General features: G+C 37.1%; 1 pseudogene; it reads left to right on the forward strand.

The window, feature by feature from the left end:
* Positions 1–9,911: 9,911 nt before the first annotated feature.
* Positions 9,912–10,756, forward strand: LOC101054204 (uncharacterized protein NECTIN3-AS1-like; annotated as a pseudogene).
* The last annotated feature ends 13,657 nt before the right edge of the window (positions 10,757–24,413 follow it).

Genomic DNA, 24,413 nt, shown 5'->3' on the forward strand with positions numbered 1-24,413 from the left:
AGAAAAGTTCTTAGAGTAACTTTACATTTAAGGGTGCTTTAATTTGACTGAATTGGGCCTATTTATGGCCTGATTTCTGAGGCAGAAACTCTAAGTCTAATTATTGTGCTTATTTACTGCTCTCAATTATATTCTATATATGAGGAGTTGAAGAGCAAGAAAAAGTAATGAAAATATATGTGTGCATGAGTGTGTGTGTGTGTGTGTGTGTGCGTGTGTGTGTGTGTGTGTGTGTGTCTTGTGTTGAGGGTGAGGGGGAAGATAAGGGCAGAGGAAAGCAACTCTCTTAACTTGAAAATGTAAAAGGGATCCTTGTTAATATAACCCTGTCACTGATGTGAGTGCTTATTATGGTATATCAAGTAGTGTGCTAATAAGAACTGGGGTTACTTCATTTAAGCCCAATTAAATAGTTACTAATTTTATTCCTACTTCACTTGTGGGAAAGCTGAGGTTAAGAGAGGTTAATTTACCTGAGTTCACACAGAAAATACTTGCCAGATCAGGGATTTGAACCCCTTCCAAGTGACTCCAGATTTGAGTCCTCCAAATTATATTGCTTTCCTCTTCTTTAGTATGATATTTCCAGATTATTCATGTATAACCTGAGAAGTAATAGGGAATATGGAGGGAAATAAGTGACATTAACTAGTTACAGTAACATTTACTAGTTACAGTTTTCTAATTGTCAGAGTGTGTCATAAACCAGTGATTTTAATTAAACAAATTCTGTGAACTAAGGTTTAAAAAAAATCTGTAAACCTGAGGCCTCACTAGTCTTCCCAAAAAACAATCACCTGACTTGGTGATTTATCTGGGGCAATAGAGTGCTAGAGCAGGGACTAACCCTGCAGTTCTGTAATTACAGACAATTCTTAGGCCTGTCCCACTTTAACACATGAACATTATTCTCACCATTCTACTAGGGTGGCCTGAGAACTACAGACTTCACAGGTTCAGAGGAGAGATTATACACCACTGAGTAGCTAGTCTGTTTTTGAGAAGAGATTTGGTTTCGAGAAATTACTCCAGAGTGTTTATGTTGCTTCACCCATGGGCCTGTGTGCTCTTAAGCTTGAAATGAAAAGAATGACTCCATGGTTTACTTTTATGAGGGAACCAAAGCCATAGAGTTATGATCTAGTGCATATAACATTGAAGGATCACAATTTAAAGTCCAATAATTCTTGCCATTTGTCTTCACAGGAGGATCTCAAAGAGTTTTATGAGAAATTATAGACTAAGAATTTGGGAGAGTTATGTGCAATTTATGGTTAAAAAAGGAAGTGCTAAAGTTTTCTGGAATGCTTCAAGACTGTCATTAGAAAAGGCATGAAGAGAGCTTAGGATCATTGACTCTTTGGCTAGAAGCCCTGGCAGGATTAAATGCAACCAAACAATTCAGTGATTCTGATGGCTTCAGCTTTCTTTGAATGGCAATTTTGCTTTTCTGGGGGCCCTACTAATTGAAGGAAAGCATAGAGAAGCCAGAGTAAATTGATTCTTCAGAACCTTTAAGAAATATTGCAGTAGTCATATTAATAGAGCTTTTGTAGTATACTTCCTTTCTGATTAGTTTTTTTCTCTCTTTAGTGGGAATTTTAAGGACTGTAATGGCATGAGCCAACAGAGATTTTTAAACAGCACAAATATAAATGGTTATTCTAAATTATATTTTGAAGAAACTCTACTTGAGGTATTTAAGTTAGTAAATAAAGACATAAATTAATATAGACTATTTTAAGAATAAATATGGAATGCTCTAAAATTTTGGTGATCCGTATGCTTTCTGGTGGCTGACCAATTGGATTTTTAATTGAATTACTACAGAAATTTTGGCATAAATATTATGAGATTTAACTACCTACTGAGTATATTATTTGTTATGATTTTATTAGGCTAAGTCAAAGGTTATAGCATCTCATCTTCCGCACTGATTTGCAGCCCAGGGGGTAAAGTTTTAAAACGAGATGATGAAATTTTAGTAAAGAGCAGGTACTTAATAAAAGGATAATAATACTGAATTATTTTATTTAGAAAAGTAAAACTATTTTGTGACTACTTTATATGTGCATTACTAGCCTTTAAATAGACATTTTTTTTGACATTAACATTTGGAGCTTTGCAACTAGTCTGAGGTTGAACCTGGGAAAGGATGCATTGGAGTGCAGAGGTCCTCATGGAGAAAAGATCTGTTGGTAAACCCAATGTCAAAAGTATCCACATTTAAGATATATTGCCTTTGACTATAGTCTCTGAAAAGCCCGAATATGGAGGACAGCATGGCTGGAGTTTAGAATCCCCCAGATAATCATTTCAGAATTTATACATCTTACATTTGGTCATTGTAAGTGGTTAGAAATCCCTCTTTTTTACTTATTTTGTGTCAGTGTGCCTCATCTTGCAGCTGTTCTCAGAGTGCAGTGTTCAGACAAGTAGCATCACCCAGGAACTTGTTAGAAATGCAAATTTTCACATTTTTGTTGGCTGCATAAATGTCTTCTTTAGAGAAGTAACTGTATCCTTCAACTACTTTTTTATTTTTTTTTTTCTTGTAAATTTGTTTAAGTTCCTTGTATATTCTGGATATTAGAGCTTTATAGATGGGTAGATTGCAAAAATTTTCTCTCATTATATAGATTTCCATTTCTTTTGCTGTGCGGAAGCTCTTTAGTTTAATTAGATCCCATTTGTAAATTCTGGTTATTGTTGCAATTGCTTTTGGTATTCTAGTTATGCAGTCTTGGGCCATGCCTATGTCCTGTATGGTATTCCTTAAGTTTTCTTCCAGGGTTTCTATGGTTTGGGGTTTTTTGTTTTTTGTTTTTTTTTTTTTTTATTGCATTTTAGGTTTTGGGGTACATGTGATGAACATGCAAGATTGTTGCATAGGTACACACATGGCAGTGTGCTTTGCTGCCTTCCGTCCCCTCACCTGTATCTGTCATTTCTCCCCATGCTATCTCTTCCCACCTCCCCACCCCCCGCCCCTCCCCCATTTCCCCCCAACAGACCCCAGTGTGTAGTGCTCCCCTCCCTGTGTCCATGTGTTCTCATTGTTTAACACCCGCCTATGAGCGAGAATATACGGTGTTTGATTTTCTGCTCTTGTGTCAGTTTGCTGAGAATGATGGTTTCCAGGTTCATCCATGTCCCTATAAAGGACGTGAACTCATCGTTTTTGATGGCTGCATAATATTCCATGGTGTATATGTACCACTATCACCATCTGATCTTCGACAAACCTGACAAAAACAAGCAATGGGGAAAGGACTCCCTGTTTAATAAATGGTGTTGGGAAAACTGGCTAGCCATGTGCAGAAAGCAGAAACAGGACCCCTTCCTGACACCTTACACCAAAATTAACTCCAGATGGATTAAAGACTTAAACATCAGACCTAATACCATAAAAACCTTAGAAGAAAATCTAGGCAAAACCATTCAGGACATAGGTGTAGGCAAGGACTTCATGACCAAAACGCCAAAAGCAATGGCAACAAAAGCCAAAATAGACAAATGGGACCTAATCAAACTCCACAGCTTCTGCACGGGTTTTACATTTAAGTCTTTAATCCATCTTGAGTTAATTTTTGTATAAGGAATAAGGGATGGGTCCAGTTTCTGTTTTCTGCATATGACTCATCATCACTGGTTGTTAGAGAATTGCAAATCAAAACCACAATGAGATACCATCTCATGCCAATCAGAATGACGATTATTAGAAGTCAGGAAACAATAGATGCTGGTGAGGCTGTGGAGAAATAGAAACACGCTTACATGATTAGTGGGAGTATAAATTATTTCAACCATGGTGGAAGACAGTGTGGCCATTCCTCAAGGATCCAGAACCAGAAATACCATTTGACTCAGCAATCCCATTACTAGGTATATACCTAAAGGATTTTATAAATCATTCTACTGTAAAGACACATGCACACACACACACATGTTTATTGTAGGACCATTCACAATAGCAAAGACTTGGAACCAACCCAAATGCCCATCAGTGACAGATTGGATAAAGAAAATGTGGCACATATACACCATGGAATACTATGTAGCCATAAAAAGGCATGAGATTATGTCCTTTGCAGGGACATGGATGAAGCAAGAAGCCACCATTCTCAGCAAACTAACACAGAAACAGAAAAGCAAACACTGCATGTTCTCATTAATGTGGGAGTTGAACAATGAGAACACATGGACACAGGGAGGAGAACATCATACACCAGGGCCTGTTGGGGGATTAGGGGGTGAGGTGTGGGAGAGCATTAGGACAAATACCTAATGCACACAGAGCTTAAAACCTAGATGATGGGTTGATGGGTGCAGCAAACCACCAAGGCACATGTATACCTATGTAGCAAATTTGCACGTTCTGCACATGTATCCTGGACCTTAAAAGAAAAAAAAACAAAACACAAAAAAATGCAAATACTCTTGGATCAAGACCTACTGAGTCAGAAATACTGAGATGGAGCCCAGTGATGTGTTTTAAAAGCCCTCCATATGATCCTATATCTGTTAACAGTAGAAAACAAGTATTTAAATTATGTTGATGAGTTTTTTTTGTTACCATCTTGAAGACCTCCTATTCCAGTGTCTGATTGATGGTAGATTCTCAGTGTTACCCCGAAAATGGAAGAGGCACTTGATTTGTAATGTAACTCTGTTGTTTACTATCATATTTTAGTTTCTCTCTCTCTTTTTTTTTAACTGTATGCTCAGGAGTGGATAGATCCCTCGTAGATTATTTATTTAAAATGTGCATTTTGAATGAAGAGACCCCCAAACAGGCTTTGTGTGAGCAACATGGCTGTTTATTCACATGGGTGCAGATGGGCTAGGGCCAAAAAAGGGCATTAGCAAAGGGCAGTGGGATAGGAGTTGGTTTTATAGGTTTGGGGTGGACAGTGGAAAGTTACAGAGTAAGATCAGTTACAGTGGTGGGGGTAGCGGCAAGGAGTATACATTACCATAAGTTCAGTTACAGTGGTGGGTGGGATAAGAGTAGTTAAGATGGTAGAGTGGGGTGAGGAGTAGTCACATGATCATAATAACAGTTAAGATGGCAAGTGGGGTGAGGGGAAGCTTATTTCCCTGGAAGCTCTGGGCAATCAGGGATAATGGGGAATGCAGGCAGGGGATGGGGGTGATCAGTCAATGCAGACAGGAGTTTAGACTTTCTGGGTCTGGGCTTGCACATGGAGGCCTGAAATTATTCATTTTCTTTTCCTTTGAGACTAGTTCTTCAGCTTTTCATTTAATATGAAAAAGATCATCTTCAAAGAAAATTGTTGTTTGATGCTTCAGTTATTTAATTCTCTAGAGAGTCACTGAGAAGCAAAGTTGATTCATGCCAATCATTTCTTTCCCATTAGAAAAGGAAAGTCACTTCATTATCAATAATGATTAGTGAATTTTTTCTCTGATCTCTACTTCAGGAATATACAAAACTTCAGTGGCCAAGAGTTTGTTGTTTAAGACTTGTAAGTTCGCTTTGAGTCTGCTTAGGCAGTAAATTCATCCAAGGGCTATGAACTTCTCAGCTTTTCTTAAGGTAATATGTGAAAATGGGGAAAAAATTAATCACAAAGAAAGTTGGAGTGCAACAGGTTTGGGGAGACAAATGGACTCAGATTGTGATGTGAATTCATATGTTTTATATACCCAATTATCTCTCATGTGTGAAATCCAGGGAAATTATGTGTTCCAGACTCTGTGAGATTCATGTGGTACAAACCTCTTTTGTATCTTGTCAGGCAAAAGATCCATGTGGTTTGAATAGCATCCTTGCATGTAAGCACATTTAGTCCTTGGGGAAGAGGTTCTTCATGATAGGGACACCAAACAGAAGATGTTGGGTGTGTGTTCTCTGGAAATGAGATAGCTTATTATGGGTTAAAAAAAGGATATCCAGGAATCATTGAGATTTCAGGAATGTTCCACATAGACTAGGGTAGGGAGGTAGGGATTGCCGTAGCATGCTGAGAGTCTACCAGGAAGACAGAGAAATCTGGTAAAGCAGGAAGGAAGTGGGTCTGCAGAGAGCCAGGGGGTCTGAATAATCAAAGGACTTCCTTAGGTAGCATTCCTTATTTTTATGATTCTAACAATATGGGTGGAAGAATGTTTCTAGGATAGAATTGGATTTGAGCAGCTCTTTTCTGAGTACCTAGCCAGACCTGTTCAGCTTCGTCCTCCTCAGAAAGAGACCCAGATAAAGGGGAGGATTGGCACCTAGAGCCCAGGTTCTGGGAGGCAGTCTATAAAAACTTGCATTTTGAAGTCCACAAACATTCACTGAATATCCTCCTGGTGCCAAGCACCATGGAGATGCTAGAGATCAAGTAATTAGAGAGTTCCTGCTCTCAGGGAGCTCCAGGCCTTATGAAGGCATAGATATTTAAACAGGTTATTATAATTCAGTTGAATGATATTTTTAGGGAAAAAAAATGTTATGCAAGAATACAAATCAATTTTTTTCTGCCTGAGGAAGTCAGCTAAGTTTTCTTAGAAGTGATAATATAGGTAGGCCAGGTAGTAAAGATGGGCAGGGTTGTGACAAGTAAAAGGATGAATGTTTAAAGAAATATGGTACTCTCAGGAAATGGCAAGCAGTCTGTTTCTGCAGCAGCATAAGATACCTTAGGGTGAGTGGTGGAGTTGAAGTTGGACAGATGACATGCATCAGATCATCAAGGACCTGTATGTGACTTTGCTGGGGGATAGGGAGGAGAGCTTTAGTCAGAAGAGTTGCATGATCAGATTTCTTTTAGGAAGATACATTCTAGGTATTTTATGGAGGGTGGATTCGAGAGAAGAGGCCAGACTCAGAGTAGAACCTTGTAAAAGTACACTTGAAGCATGATGTGGGCCTAACTCAGGGCCATTGCTAAGGTGGTAGAGAAGCAAGGTTGACTTTTTTAGGCTTGAATTTGTCATGCTGACTTCCTTTTTAGTCCTATCCCCACCTCTCTATGGGCTTCTATGGTTGATACTCTTTTAGTTACTACCTCTATAGTTGCTCTTGATGGAGGGAACAGATAGAAGGTGGGCCAGCATTCTCTCATATTACGTGGGCCTTTTTCCTTCTTAGAGATTTTACCAAACTTTCCTAACAGTATTAAACTAAACCCAAATATTAATTAAAGAATTCCATGTTAATTTATTAGTAAATAAGTTTTGTCTTTTGATACCACCTTTTGTGACAGGCAATTATAACTTAAATGGCCTACATCAAATGTATTAATTCATTCATGAAACTTTCATTGACATTTGTGAGATGAAGGCACTGTTTGTTTCACTGAAGGGTAATAAAAGAGGACTGACTATCTTCTGGCAGAAATTGCCAGTTCTGCTTTATTCTCTGTAGCCACAAGCCAAAGAACTTTCTCAAAGCATTTGGTCTATATATTCATTCACTCATCCATCAATTTATAAGTCAACAAATATTTGTTTGACATCACTACATGAAGGCAAAATGATGACATGAAGTGAGAAACACATTAAAGGTGGAGTAAATATAGAACAGAAAGTTCGAGATGGACTTCACAGTTCTCAGAAATCCCAAAATTTAAAAATGCCCTCACAACTTTGGGCACATTAATCTTTAATACTCTTACTACTCTGTTATTAAAGAGCATCTTGGTTTAGGAAGTAAAGTTTAGCTTATTAGATAACCTAGGAATCATATCTCTGTTTCCACATTTCTCTGATAGTTACTTGGAACTTTTATCCCTGGACTTTGCAACGTGGAACCATATTCACAGGTCACAGTAATTTCGAAAGAAGGGCAAAGAAAGTATTTTCCATTATCTATCTGTAGGATTTTCTCTTGCTTAAAAAGAGACTAAATAGAATGGTTTTCTAGGCAAGTGTGATAGAAAATATGGAGCCTAACTCTCCATCCTCACCCTTTTGGAGGTCAATCTATGAATTCGTTTGAAAATTGTCCAGTTTCAGAGTTTAGCTAACTAGTTGTGTAAATGGCTAAGGGTAATCAGAGTGCATAAGATCATTATTTGCCTAGGCATATTTTGACCTCTTCCTTTAAAGCCCTTCTTTTCATTGAAAAAAAATTCTTTCTCATTCTAGTCTTCTGTTCTTTTGTAGAAAGAGAACTTGCTGGGAGTTAGGTGACTTGACTTCCGATCTCAGTTTTGTGGCTAACTAGTTGTAGGACTTTAGGTCAGACGTTGCCGAACTATAGCATGCAGGCCAAATCTTGACCACCATCTGTTTGGAAAAATAAAGTTTTATTGGAGCACAGCCATGACTATTTGTTTACTTATTGTTTATGTATGCTTTCTTGCTACAACACTGAGAACAAATACTTCTGATAGTACCACATGGCCCACAGAGCCTCCAAAATTTACTGTTTGACCCTTTACAGAAAAAGTTTGCCAACCTCATATTTGGTCAAGTCACTATCTTTCTTAAGCCTCATCTTCCCCATTTGCAAAATTTGGAAGTTGGAATTTATACCTCTCTTACATTTGGTCCTTGTAAGTGCTTAGAAATTCCTCCTTTTTAATTATTTTGTGTCAGTGTGCCTCATCTTGCAGCTATTCTCAGAGTGCACTCTCCAGACCAGTAGCATTAACCAGGAACTTGTTAGAAATGCAAATTCTCATAGTTTTATGGGCTTTTCAGAGAATACAGGCAAAGGCAATGTGCCTGACATGTGGCATATTGACATGTGGGTACTTTTGACATTGGATTCACCAACAGGTCATGTTCTCTTTACATTGTTACTCTAGAATGCTTCTTACAGAGCAGTCTCATCTCACGTCAATCATTTTATCCTGGGACATAAACCTATTCATATTTTTATTCATTCAATTTACTACTCCTAATACTGGCAAACCAGTGTGGAACACTAAGTCTAAGAACATCCCTGGTAAAATCCCTTTGAAGAAACTTATAATCTGGTTAGAAAAAATAGCTACAAGATTTAAAACTTAAATTACAATAGAAAGTAATATGGGATAACATACCAAATTAAGTGATAATGATTAAAAGATTTCAGAGGAGAAATATCATTATGGACTGACGTGATTAGGGGAATACTTGTAGGAGAAAGTAGGATTTTATTTTTTTTTAGTAGTCATCTTCATGGCCCTGTAAAATACGGGATTCAGTGTCCTTCTAAAGCAATAGTTTTCCAAATTTTAGGATGCATAAAAATCACCTGAATTAGCAGGGAAAAAATGCAAATTCCCTACACCTAACTTTCGAGATTCTAAGTAGGTCTGGGTTACAGCCTAGAAATGAGTGTTTTCACTAAACACCCAGATAATTTTGATACACATTCTGATAAGTTGTTAAGTATAATTACTACCCAGGAATTTATGCTACTTGGTAGAGTTTTTGTGAACTGTGGTTATATATGACTAGAAGGAACTCCATTATTCATGGAGCAATTACTTCAATGACTTTCTCTTTTAGAAAATGTGAGACCTCCTAGGCCAAGAAGAACAACCTGAGGACTCTATTTCTGAAGGTCATTGAACTCCTTTAGTAAGCCCAGAGGAGAAATCCGAGATCAATACATCTTTTGAATCTATGACAGCTAAGGGTACATCACTTGAAATAGTCACTGTACTAACTACTTCCTTCAGCATTTGACTCTTGGCTCCTTGTGTTGTGAGCTCCTTGTTCCTGCAAAGCTGGCTGGGGTCACCAGAGTAGGTCAAAAAAAATCTATCAGTGACAGAGATAGGGAATCTCCAATCTCTATCCCAAGACATGTTCTCGATGACTTGAGCACATTATTAGATGTTGAGGATACAGAAGAGAGATTTCATCCATGGGAAAATGACCCTCTGAAAAGAAGTGTAAAAGCATCAAAAGAGTCATTGGAGGGGACACCTGAGAGTCATGTGGCTGAGGTTTCACAAGATCCCGCCATGCTTCCAGTCCAGAGGAGAAAGCTAGACCCACTCCCCAAAAAGTATAGACATCATAAGAAGAACACAAGGACAAAAAGAATGAGGAAGGAGGAAATGGAGGCCCAGTGCTCCCCTGTTCATCCAACACCTTCACCTTTAACACCAGCACAAAGTGAAGAAGATGAGGCTGTAGACAAAAAGCCAACTCTACTCAGTGCCCAGGAAGATAATCCTGACCTTCTCCATGAGGTAGGGATAATGCATGGGGCAGCAAAATCCTGGGATTATCACTCTTCCATAGGAAAAATAATGACAGCTCTTCACCTGGAGTGGGAAGAATTGGGGGTAAGGAGTTTGAGAAACCAGTTGGGATCATTAGTCCCATAAAGAACAAAAGAATTGGCTCAGAGAGTCATGTTCTTTTTGCATATGGTTATTGGCTTTGAGGGCTTTTAACCCCTTTCTTTTACTTACAGGACAGATTACAGAGTCTACAGGAAGAAAGTTTCAGTGTGATGCATCAGGAATGTCAGATCCAGTCCTATGACCTCTCAGTGGCTCAGGAGCCCAGGCCCTCTTCTCCTGCAGTGACATCCTTGGCATCACCACCATTCTGCTTTAGCGGTTTCCTAAGCTGTGTCTGCCAGACCTTCTCAAGGTCTAGGAAGCAGAAGCCTCCCAGAAGAAAGGGTAACAACCAGGCCGAGGCAGGAGGTGATGCTGAGGTCCTGAGGCCTGGCCTACTGAGGAGTCTGTGCAAAACCAGAGTTGAGCCTCAGCAAAACATGTAGCCACTTGAAATTGATATAGCTTCCCTTGCATTTAGTTTTATAGTTCTCTCTGTATGTCATTGTTCCTCTTAGTTGAGTTTTTGCCTGTCAAAGAGATTGAGAGCTGCTTTTATGCTAAGATCTTCAAGCCAAAATCCACAGTAAAAGCAAAGTTAAACTTTGAGACTTTTAACTTTTACTCAGTGGTGGAATTACTTCCTACTTCCTTCCCGTTAGGTAGAAGGTGGGATTCTCTCTGGAGTAGTTGTTCCCAAAATTCATGTGTCTATCACTCAGGATTGAAGTGATACAATTTCATCATTTTTGGTAGTGTTTCCCGATATCGACAACCAAATGGAGAACTTCTATGTCCAATTCCTTTTATTTTCTTATACCTTTGACTACAGATTCATTTTGTATTCTTCTTCTTCTTCAATATTTTGTTGAAATTCTGCCACTTTCTAAGGTGAATAAGCCTCAGGATGTCCTGGCTGCTACACAGCTATCACTTTCTTCATCTCTAACCAATGCTTGGTTTCTTTTTTGTCACTTGTTATTAAGGTACCTAGCTCTCCCTTCTGAAATGTACCTTTGGTGTTCTCTAGCCATCTGTATTGAAAACATAATCACACAAGGTAATATTTCTTCCTTGTCATTCTGTAGTCAGACTTTCACAGAATCCTGAGTTCTTCTGAGAATCCTAAAGAAGATAAGTACTCTAAGAAAAGTTCAAGATCATTTCATTTCCCTCTTGTTCTGGTATGCTAGGTTAGTCCTTTTCCTAGGATGTAAGAGTTCAAATTAATCTTACACCTTCTTTTGAGGGAGTATGTTTAAGAAGAGTTTAGGAATTTCCCTGTAGCTTATTATTTGTTATTTCCTAATTGTCCCAGTTTCCCAATTCATGTGAGAATAATCAATAAAAGTACAAATATAAATAAAGTGCAAAGTATCTGCATAAGAAAGAAATAATATAAATTATTTTATTTTGTCCTTAGCACTGACTCTTATGCTTACTATAAAATTGGAAACGTGACCAACATGTTGATTCTTTTCTTGACTGAAACAAGGCTTTGTACTGTTAGAAGAATATAAATTTCAGATAAGGAAAGATCTACACAAGCACTTAGTTTTGAAAATTTTCTGCTCCCATGTGTCTTGACCCCTTGCTCACAAGCAAGAGAAGGGGAGTTTACATCTCCTCTGATGCATTTGGAAATAAGAAGGTATATGTTTCCAGGTTTCAAGGTTTGTGTTGCTGTAGTTAGGAAGGGAATAGAATGAGTTGCAAGAGTGATGGCAAATATCCTCAGGGATGCTTTGGAGGAAATAGGTAAAAACCACATTTGAAGAAATTTCACGGTTTGGTGAGGATTTCAAATTAGAGTAAGAAATTTTGCAAAACGTCATAGTACTTAGAGTAAAATAGGACACCTTTCTAAAGTCAGTCATGTTTTAAACATTTTAGTTGTCTAAAAAGTGGTTGATTTCTCATTTTAGACAGTATTGAGTTTTCTTGAGCTAATTACCGTTATAAATGGGTTTTATTCTTTAATACAAGAAGCACATATATTCTCAATTTAATGCAAGAAGCACACTCTCAGGTAAGGCATAATATATGAAAGTCCTGAGTCATAGAGCCTATTATTAAAAGCTCACCAGAATGTAGGTATTAATGTTGCTATTATACTTTATTATTGTTATTATTTATCAAAATAAGTGCTTCAGGATAAGTTGTTCTATCATAGCAAAATTATTAGTGGGAGTCTAGTTAGCCATATCTTCAGCCCCATGTACAATACTGATTTTTACATAAAAGTTATTTGCTACAAATTTAGTACGTGGGTTTCAAATAAGGAAAGATCTATATAACCACTTAGTTTTGAAATTTTTCTGCTGTGTGTCTTGACCCTTTACTCAGAAACAAGAGAGAGGGTGTTTATATATCCTCTGATGCAATTTGTAAGTGGGAAAGTATATGTTTCTGTGTCTCAAATTTTGTGTTGCTGTCTTTATGGTTTGAATTATTAAGTATGATTGACTTAATAAAGCTATTTTTGAAAAATATGCTTAGAAAAATAGTATAACTGTTTCAAAGTAAAAACAAATTTAAAAATAAAACTTGCTGCTATTGATGAGAGATACAGGTTATGAGACATTTAAAAAAAAATTTCCCCTGCAAAGCAGATAAACAAGTATTGCACAGTTATTGTAAGTAGTCATAATTGACAAGTACAGAGGTGATCATATTTAATCTATTTAGTTCTCTTTTTTATCCCATGGGAACTCACAGAACTAGATAGGTGTCAGATGTTGCTGTACTCATTGTTACAGATTGAATAAGCTAAGGTTAAGCAGGTCAATAAAATTTTTCCAGTGATTTTTCTAAGATCACTCATTTAGTCCGATAAAAAATTATAATACAAGTTTTTAAAACAAATTATTGAACAAATTATCGAATTTCTAGTTTTATAGTTTTATCATATAAATGTGATTCTTTTGCTCTGGATTTTTGTCCCGACATTCAATATTGAAGCATTTCCTACTGACCATTTTGTTTTTGTCTACTTATTCTCACATTACTGTCTAAATTCCAACTAGTGCCTTTGTTACTTTCTGGGAAATTTTAACATGAAAAAACTGGCTAAAGTAAAAACATACCGGACAAACAAACAATCAAAAGCATTTACTAATTTCCTGAGTTTTGACAGAAAATGTTGAAAGTATCTAGTCCTGCCCTTTTATTTATCAGAGGAACCTGACACCGAGAAATTAAATAGCTTTGGTTAGTGTCAAAGCTAAAACAAATAATAGCTAACATTAGATAAATACTGTGCTTACTCACACATCAGTAATCTTCAGGCAGTCTGCATAGGGTTGGTATGGTAGTTTAAGTTCAGAAAGATCCCAAGACTGGCAAGTCCTAATGCAGAATCCAAACCTATGTCTGTTACAGTCTCTGAAGCCTATACTTATTACTTTGTACCTCTCAGTATTATAAAATAAAATGCCTTTTTATGACTGTAATATTAAGAATTAATAATTTCTCTTATTTGCCTAAATTTAGATTTTAGCTGTAGCACATATACAATAAAAATAGTCTAATAAAAAAAGTCCAATTAAAAACACTATTTCTTTGGGTAAGATTTCTGTATTGGGCTGTAAATAATAAAATACTTAGAACCTTAGTGTGACTGATAAAAGAAAACTGCAGCGTAGTATAAATAAACTTTTAATCATTATAACCAATTAAGCAGAGACAATTACTTAACGGAAAAGTGATTAAGAAAAAAGGAATAGCACATAATCAAAGCAGGGTCCTTGACTTGACACGGTCACAAGACAAAGCACAACAAAGATGAATTAGGCTCCGTAGACAGCTAATAGACTTAAAGGCATTTCTAAACTGTTGTCAGGTGGAGTTCGAGATTTGGGTAGTAGAAAGACAGGCTCTTCACCATAAGCCAGTGACCCTTGAAATAAGTAAGTATACTCCTGCTAATGAACTCCAGGCTTTAAATAGGAAATTTGAATTTTCTCATGCTTCAAAACATTCTTTTCATTCTGATTTGACAAGGCCCTTTTCAGGACAGAAGAAAAGAACAACAAAATTGGAAGAGTCAAATCACTTGGTTGTGTAATCAAGGAATTTGGTTCTTCATTTTTTGCAGATTCAAGACACGAGGACATGTGCTATTGTATGTAGGAGAGCAGATTGGTGCAGATTTCTTGAGCTATCTTCTGACAGCTATAAGGAAGTATGGCACTGCCCCCAGCCTGGAACCTTTGTGATAAACTGTCTCAGACACATATACAGTTATCACACTCTTGGTTCGCAATGCTCACCTAGAGAAGGGCTTTGACTGTGATCCGTGGTTCTCCCCACCCTCAGTACCTTGTGCCTTAGAGTCAGTCCTGCGGTTGGTGAGAGGGCCATGGTGGCTATTTTAATAGAAGTTTTCATAGTCTAGATGAAAAGATAAACTTCTAAGCAGACGACAAAATTCTTTACACAAATTACATAATTTTAAATGAATTCAACATTCTGCAGTTCTATTACAAATGATTTCTAATGTGAACTTGACTTATTTTCTAGCTGTAATCACCATTCTGATTCTAGAATGCCTGTGAAAGTATTCAGTGTTGGATCCTTATGATAGTAACTCTTCTGGTGGGTAACACAGTGGATCTATTGTGATGAAGAGTGATGAAACAGCAGAGTGATGGAAGAGTGATGAAATAGCAACTGAGATTTTTAATAACTACTGTGAGAAATACCTTTATACTTGTCCTTTTATTTGGAAGAAATAATTTAAATGACTTGAGAAAGTTTTTAAAACACACACACATTTCAACCGGCATGTAGTACCAAAACTTGTTCTTGGCCGGTGATGCTCAAAAATAATCTCTGGCTAAAATTTATATATAAACCAAAATAGATTTAAAAGTAAAATAGTAATCACATAACCTCTTCTCTAAAAACTACCATTCATCCTAATTTAAAATGTCTTGTTTTAAAGTTAAAATTATGAAGCAAAGGTCTATATCCAATTCTATAAGTTATCTAATTCTAAACATTTTATAATTACATAAGTATTTGTGAAATATCTGCCTGAGTCTGGACTTAGAAGATAGATGTTAACTCCTAGTTTTGCCATTTATTACTCTGTAACTTGGCTATCTATTTAAACTCATTTATCTCTGGTTTCCTCATCTAAAAAGAAAAGGAGGGTATTAACATATCAGGTGTTTTTTACTGAGGATTCTATGAGATAATGTCTCTGAAAGCCTAGTGGCTCTTTTATAGTAAACGACTTTTGCCATTATAATGTCTATTTAATTTTTATAAAGCAAGACATTAACTCCACTACATGCTACAGGAGGGTAAGCTACTCATGTAAATTCTTATTTGAAAGGAAACTAAATTTATACCTGGGGGAATAATGTGCCAGCAAATAGATTTAATATGTGTTTATTCCCAATTTGTGTGTATGTAGAGAAGTTTTTCACCCCAGAATTAGACAAGCCAAAACATTGTTGCAATCTGTGAAGTCAGTATTAGTTGAGCCTTTGTCTTTGATTTGTAGGGCTGCACAGAAATGCATCTGGTCCTAAACTGCTGTGATTTTTGCAACCGCCTTAAAAAAATAAGTCATTAGTATTTTCTAAAAAGACTTAATTGTAAAGACTGTTGTTATTCAATGGCTGTGATAGTGTAGTGGTTATTTTTTCTGCTTCAACCTTCTTGAGTGATAGGAGACATTCTATCAATAGCAACACTTCAGTATGGCAATGACTATTAATGAAATGAGGATAGAAGCGCCTCTCAGATATATTAGAATTTTGAAGAAATTTTCATTGGAAAAGCTCCCCTCTATTCTAATATTACCGTTTGCCATTTCTTCTGTCTACCTGTTGAATATCACACCAAGACTGACTAGGTAAGGACCTATTAAACTCTTATGATCTGGAATTTTATTTTGCTCCACTCAATAGGTATGTGTGGAACATCTGTGCCTAAATTGAAGCTATTTTATCCAAAGTCAAGGAAAGTAAACATAAATAAAAAGTAGAAGAACCTGTCTGTGCTGTTAAATAATGTACAGTGTGTTTGGAGAAAATAAGACAAGCACTTATATAATGACCACTGAAGAAAAGCAAAAGTATCTAAAGGTGCTCAAGAGAATGTTATACAACGTGATTAAGTAAGAACTAAAGGAATGCCTTGTAAAGGAAGGATTATTGCAAGGTGGAATATAGGGATGGCTTCTCTGATAGGTAACTTTTGAGCCAGACCTTGAATGAAAAGAATATGGTCTAGATTTATCCGATCGCACATACAAAGAGGTTAAAACCACTTTACTGAATAGAGTCATTTTGGAGGCTGGTTAAACCAAAGCGCAACTGTAAACCGGATCCAGGATAGAAGCTGATAGAAATTGTGAAACCATTATGGACAGATCATTATGCCTAAGTGTAGGCAGTCCAAAAGATGGGTCAGGAACAGAAGAGAAAGCTAGAAAGTTGGGGTTTGAATAAAGACAGAAATGGTTTAAAGGCATTCACAAAGGCTGGAATAAAGAGAGGGCCCAGGACTTTTATGTGAACAAGAGAAAGGTCTATGGGGTCCTGGCCATGAAGAGTTTTTGGTGGAGAGCATTATCTGTACATAATGCTCTTCATCTGCATCAAGACAACTCTGATTGTGGCACATTAGGGGAGATCCCCCAAAAAGATTGAGTATGAATTACTCATCAGTTAAACAGGATGGGATGAGATCAGCATTGGGCTGATTTTAGAAAACAGATTCAGAACTGCTCTATTCAGTGATTAAGAAGAAGTAATGCATTCCCCCTTTTTATTCCTCTCACTACTTTGCTTTAAAATGCACACAGGTGCACACACAGACAGACATAGATGCACAGGTACAAATATGAAAACGCATCAGATTTAAAATATCAATTTATTAATTTTTGGTTAAGTGCTACATAGCAATCCACCTGAAAACTTCATAGCTTAAAACCATGACAATCATTTATTTAACTTATGACTCTTCAAGTTGGTTGGAAAGACTATCTTTGATCCATGCAGCATCAGCTAGGGTGGCTAGAATTTTGACTGGAGGTTTCACTTTCAGGATGGCACAGTCACATAATTGGCAAGTTAGTGCTTACTGTTGGCTGGGAGCATAGCTAGGCTGTAGGCCAGGGGCCTCAGTTCCTGTCTACATGGGCCGCTACAGACTGCTTGGCTTCCTCTCACAGCATGGTGGCAATGTTCCAAGGATGAGCTTCCCAAGAGAAACAGGTGTAAGCTAGACTTTATGATCTAGTCTAAAAGCACTTAGAGTCAATTCTGCTATAACCACAGGGCACCCAGCTTCAAGGGGACCCTCTCCCTTCACACTTCAGCCGTTATCTCTGTGGAATGACTGTCAGTATCATTGTGTTAGTCTGTTTTTATGCTGCTGATAAAGATATACCTGAGACTGGGAAGAAAAAAAGGTTTTATTGGACTTACATTTCCACATGACTCTCCCCTCCCAGCTGGGGAGGCCTCAGAATTATGGTGGGAGGTGAAAGGCACTTCTAACATGGTGGTAGCAAGAGAAAAAATGAGAGGGTTGCAAAAGTGGAAACCCCTGGTAAAACCGTAAGATCTCATAAGACTTACTACCAGGAGAACAGTACAGGGGAAACCGCCCCCATAATTCAAATGATCTCCCAGCAGACCCCTCCCACAACATGTGGGAATTAGGGGAGTACAATTCAAGATGAGATATAGGTAGGGACACAGAGCCAAACCATATCAGTCACATCGTTAGAAGAGCACCTGGCATGGGAGATCTTGTGGCTGTCTTGGGTAATACAGTCTGCCACAGTGAGCTCAACATTTTTTGATACTATTTAAAGGAATTTTTAATTCAGGCACCTCTGAATTCCCAAAAGTGACAAGTCTATCGTGGTATGTAGGAAATATTTTCAGAAAGAATCACATTCTAGGGGAGGAAATATTTCTGTGGAGATTTCAACCAGATGTGAAAGGTGCCATGAATACAACAGAGGATTGGGGACATTAGCAGACAGGTGATTTAACACCAAGACTGAGTGTAACAATTGAAACACTGAAGTTAGGAAACCCCCTACCCTGCTGATGTTAGTGAAAGGGAATATGATATATAGCCAAGAACCTTCAGCTATGGCTCTTTTGAGATGGCGTAGAGTACACATTGCTAAATCTAGTTTTTCCCTTTCTTTGACTAAACATTTTACGTGATGTCTGAAGGCTCAGAAAAATCTTATGACAGGAATCTGACCTACCATCTGGTCTAAAAGCACCAAATTGAAAGTGGACAGGAAAATCGTAGGTAAGTGTATGTCTAAAGTATGAATCAACGTTCTTTGTTAGTAAATATGTATTTAGCTCTTACAGGTGAAATATAAATAATGACTGTAGTATTCCTTCAAGTCTGATTAGAGCTCAGCTGAAAACAGCGATCAGCAAATCAAACGCGAGAGCTTTGACCCTTCTGCCAGAGGAAAGCCATTTAAATGAGCTTTTAAATGATCTATTTTAGGACTTTGAGTGGAAACCCAGCAAAATCAGTTTGCTAAAATCTATACCAGCTGGCCCAGGTGGCTTTTCCTAGTCTCTGTCTGTGTCTGTTTTATTCACAAGTGCAATGCTATTGATTTGTATAATGAGACAATAGCATACAAACGATAGCTTCCCCGAAAGCCATATCCTTTCTCTGTCTAGGATTTGGAGCAGGAAAGAGACAATAAACAATACATTTTCTTTCTGAAAATATATTTGTCACTTTCAGCTTGCTTTCTTCCTTGCAAAAAAGACTATCAAAGACAAATTATAATTGAGTATGGCAATGCTTTTCTTTTTCTTATGGAATGTTAACCTGGCAGAAGGAATCTGCCCTGGCAGAAGAGAAAATTAATCATGTTTGATCTCTCACTTTACTGGCCTCCAAGAGGTATTCTTGTCATTTGTTTTCTACCATCCATTGTATTATTTTAACTGATCTAACATCCTTCAGTAATTTCTTTTGTTTAATCTTTAGCTTCCTGATGAAGAACCAGGGTAGTTAAATGATGATGCATTTGTGAAAGTCATGTGTACTCTGTATCTGATCACTGTTGTCGGGATAGGAAATCTCTGGTAGTTCAAGGGAAAATGCTAGACCTGAAGAATTAGGAACACACAATGAAAGAAGGATTTTTATCTCTTTATCTGGGCACTTCTTAGAATGGAGCTGTGGGTGCAGTTACCTAGGAGAGCTGAGGCAGAAACAGGGTCATATGACTGTCAATGTCATTCAAGCCTTCTTGCCATTTACTGATTTGTATCTGATAATTTATCCAGTCTAGACAACTTCATGTACAGGATTAAAGGCTAGGATCACAGCACCTAAATTTCCACACCTTCTGAGGCTGCCAGGGCATAGAAATTGTGTGACTGGGTTTGCTGCTAAGGTTGTTCTCCCTGACTCTAGACAGAGATTGAAAACAAACTTGCAGCTTTTATTTCATCTCCTTTAGTGATGACAGTCCATAAGGTTGAAAATTGTGCATTTTCTCTGAGTTACACAAGTTCTTTAACCTATGACCTATAACTGATTGCATGCACTTAACTTTGTGTTTGGAAGCATGTTCCAAAAGGAGTTATTTTGAAGCTTGGTATTCTCTCTCCTTCAAGTTTAATTCTTTTTCTATTCCAAGTTCCATTTGTGTTTTTGAATGACTACCTTTGCTTTAAGAAAATTCATTCTAAGATGTCTTGAGATACTAATATGACATAGACCACATAAACAGTTTAGTTTTGCAGTATACCTGCTTCTCTTCTTTCAGAAGAAATGTTAAATGAAGCTGTTACATTTTGCTTTAGGGACTTAGGCTTAGAAAACCTTTCAAACAGCATGACTTCTTTAGACAGGTAGTAATTTATTGTTATGCATTCTGAAATGGTTTGCCTGGCAGAAATAAACATACAATAAAATTATCCGAAAACCATTCAGGTGAGTGTTTTGATTCAACGATTGACAGGAAAATTTAGAATTTGAATATTTTGTGAATTGTAGTAGCGTCTTTAGCATTTGAAGAGACGTGATGGCAAATCAAATGGAAAGGAATTTTGATATGAGTATGGAAAATGTGCAGTTATGTAGAAGATACTGAAGGTACTGAAAAAAAGACTTCAACAAGGAACTGAAAATTATATTTAAAATCCATGAAGATCAAGGACACTTGGTGATTGACAAGTATTAATAGAACTGTTAAAAGCTGTTTTGTAGCAATTGCACATGACATATTTCAGCATTTCTCCAATGATTTCAATATAATTTTTTTGTTCATTTGCTGATTAAAGTTTAGCAGATGATATGTAAAAAGCCAAAAGGCTACATGATATAAAGAGCTTTATAATTGTCTAGCTGCCAGTGTTTTAAAATATGTATACACACATGTATATACACACACATGCTTTATATATATACATATATATACACACACACAATAAAAAATATTTTAAAACTTTGTATACACACACAGACACCCACATTCCAGAAAATAAATCAGCAAGATAGGTTGTGATTTTGTAACTGGCAGAAAAGACAAAGGCATATTTGATTGGAATATCACACATTTTTTTAAAAGTACATTTGTCTATATCAGACAGAACAAGATTCTTTGAATCATAATTTTATATGCTATTTTTTTCTAGGAAGTAATGTGAGAAAACATTTTTATTTTAGGGGACCAACACTATAGTCTTCCTCAAGGAAATATTTAAGTAGTAGAAAATCAACACAATGCCAATATGAATGAGTCCAGTGTTGGAGAAGAGATGTTATAAAGATTAATTAATTGAAATTTCTTTAACATTTATCTATTCTTGGATTTCTCCGCCCTGAAAGTCCAGTATACAGTCAATGTTTCTCAAACTTTATGAGCATTGGAATCACTGGAGAAGCTTCTTAAAAATATTTTTGCTTGAGCTCCACCCTCAAAGAGTCTCATTCAGTAGATCTGGGCTAAGCTTCAAGAACCAGTATTTTTAACAACATTCTTTGGACTTCTCCCTAAATGTGTTATGATGTACAACAAAGTCTAAGAACTACTGGAACAGACAAGATACACACATGATGATAGGATACTGTAGGACTTGAATGGAAGGACATTAATTTTTTAAAAATGTCAGCACTTATCTGAAGTCTATGGTCCACATGAAGTATTTTTGTATAGATTTTGCTTCCAGATTAATTTTGCCTTTTACTTTTTCCATAATTCCTCTAAGAAATATTCAAAATGTATTTAGATCTCACATGTTTATTAGTTTGTGAAAAGGCCAGATTATTAGGATTGAGTTGCTTCTATTAATGGCTTCATTTTAACATATTACACTTTTCTTTTGGTTTTGATGGCAGGTGAATAAAAATTACAGCTGTCTGTAATATACAAAATTTGTACATGTACAGGTATTTAAGTCAAGAGAAACAGTATTGAAAGATGCAAGGTGTTCACGTGTTCTCACTCATAAGGGGGAGTTAAACAATGAGAACATATGATCACAGAGAGGGGGCCATCACACACCAGGGCCTGTCAGGGGATGGGGGGCAAGGGGAGGGATAGCAATAGGAGAAACACCCAACATAGATGACAGGTGGATGGGTGTAGTAAACCACCATGGTACACGTATACCTGTGCAACAGACCTGCACATTCTACACCTGTATCTCAGAACTTAAAGTATAATAAAAAAAAGTTAGATGCTATAAAGTGCCATAACTTCTCTACTGCTGCATTAACAATACACATTAATATTCCCTTCCAACTGGCTACTTGCCCTCAAATCACTGTCCTATTAATTGGCAAGAACTGAAGATAAAAGATTTTTAATAGGCTTGCAGCAAAGCTGATAATGTGGGAGATAACTAGTCCAATCCTTTGGGTGGAGACTAACAGTTTGTGAAGGGAACGCTAGCTTTGGTTGTATAGCCCTGATTGTTTGAAGCATGGAAAGAGATGGCATAATTGATGTGGTTAGGCCACATTTTAAGGTGTGCATGATTAGAAGACAAAGAGGTGGGGTTCCTGGCCATAAGCCTAGGGCCAAGTGACATATGAACAAGTTATTGGGAAGGCAGTGTAAGATCTGTTTTGAGAGGTGACCTGTAGTGTTCAATATAGCCACAGACTCGAGAGCTAAGTTCAGAAGTTTCAATCACAGATCTGTCACTAGTTATCTGACCATTGACAAGTCACTTATTCTCTCTGGTCATCATTTTTTTATTTGTAAAATATAGATAATAATAATATTTAACTGTTTTAGTTCGTTTTCATCCTGCTGATAAAGACATACCTGAGACTGGGCAATTTACAAAAGAAAGGGGATTAATTGACTGACAGTTCCACGGGGCTGGAGAGCCCTTGCAATCATGGCAGAAGGTGAAAGGCACACCTCATCTGGTGGCAGACAAGAGAAGAGAGCTTGTGCAGGGAAAATCCCCTTTATAAAACCATCAGATCTCATGAGACTTGTTCACTATTATGAGAACAGCATGGGAAAGACCCGCTACCACGATTCGATTACTTCCTACGGGGTCTTTCCTACAACACATGGGAATTGTGGGAGCTACAATTCAGGATGAGATTTGGGTGAGGACACAGCCAAACCATGTTACTACCCTCAGAGGAGTTTTATCTGGATTAAAAAAGTTGATACCTCTTTTAATCGAGGTAGAGTAAATAATAAATATTCTCAAATATCTTACACATATTGAGAGTAGGTACTATTTGAGATGGAAACATTACCATTAAAATAGGAATGGTTTCTATAAATGCTACATCTAACATTATGTATATTGGAATTCTTTTATTTATTGAAGCATGTATTGTATGGACATTTGTGATTATTTATTACGAGCTTATTGTGCTTGGCAATATGCTAAGCACTGGAGAGAAAAAGGTAGATTAGATGCCTTCACAATAAGGTGTTAGGAAACATTCCTTATAGTCATAATAGCTGTGGTACCTTATTATTTAAAGGGAATTGCTTCAATCAATTAATTAACTTTTTAAATTAGTGAATATTGGAGGCTTAAGGAAGTCCCAGCAATTTACTGCTCCCAACTTCCCACCTTTTTCTCACTGGAATATCTAACTAACAAATAAGGCGAAGGGATAAATCATATGGAGATTAAGATATTCAATATAATTTACTGAAATTGAACAATGTGGCTTCTGTCTATAAGGAAGCTTCCTAGTACTGAACTATAGAATTAGTGAGATTTACCTAAGTCACAGTAAGTGTTGCACCACACATACCTCTCCTGTGAGGACAGGGCTGTTGCCTATAAATTTATCATATGACTCAGAGAAATTGAGAACACAGTTTCTTTATGGGGAAAAGAAGGGGAGATGATGTAGCTGGGCAGCATATTCCCTTCTTTTTCTTCCAAACCCATCAATTATTTTAAGTTACTCCTAATTCCTTAGGGAACAGTAGGTTAGAGTGAAGAGAGAAGCCTGATGTGTTACCTGGAAGGATATCTAAAGATGGGCAAAACGTCCCCCACCCTGTTCTCTAACACTTTATTTTTAGTGTTTTAGCTTGCCAAACATATTCTATCATTCATTCTTCTTGCTACACATACTCCTGTGAGACAGGTTTCCTTTCTTCTCTCTGTTATCCACAATTTAGGAATTTTATAAAATGGAACTTTTGATTATAGACGCAATGGAGTAAACATGCTATACCCTACTTTTTCCACAAACTGCAATAAATCTCAGAAAAAAAAAATCCATGAAGCAACTAACAAAAGAATTAAAGGTAGAAAAAGCAGGTGGACTAGGTACAGATCTTAGAACTGGAGGCATGATCTTGCAGTGAGTTTCCTGTTTATTTTTTATTCATTTTGTTTGTTTTCCTATTTTGATGCCTTTTCTTTTTCTTTCTTTCTTTCTTTCTTTCTTTCTTTCTTTCTTTCTTTCTTTCTTTCTTTCTTTCTTTCTTTCTTTTAACTTTATTTATTTAACTTCAGGTGCATACCATATCTGGCATTTCTCCCCATGTTATCCCTCCCCACCCTCCCCTCTCTCCTCACCCCCTGCTGTCTCTCCCCTAACCCCCCAGCTGCCCCCAGTGTGTGATGCTCTTCTCCCTGAGTCCATGTGTTCTCATTGTTCAGCACCCACCTATGAGTGAGAACATGCAGTGCTTGGCTTTCTGTTCTTGTGTCA

Source organism: Saimiri boliviensis, chromosome 8 (assembly GCF_048565385.1).
Source record: "Saimiri boliviensis isolate mSaiBol1 chromosome 8, mSaiBol1.pri, whole genome shotgun sequence".
NCBI lineage: Eukaryota > Metazoa > Chordata > Mammalia > Primates > Cebidae > Saimiri > Saimiri boliviensis.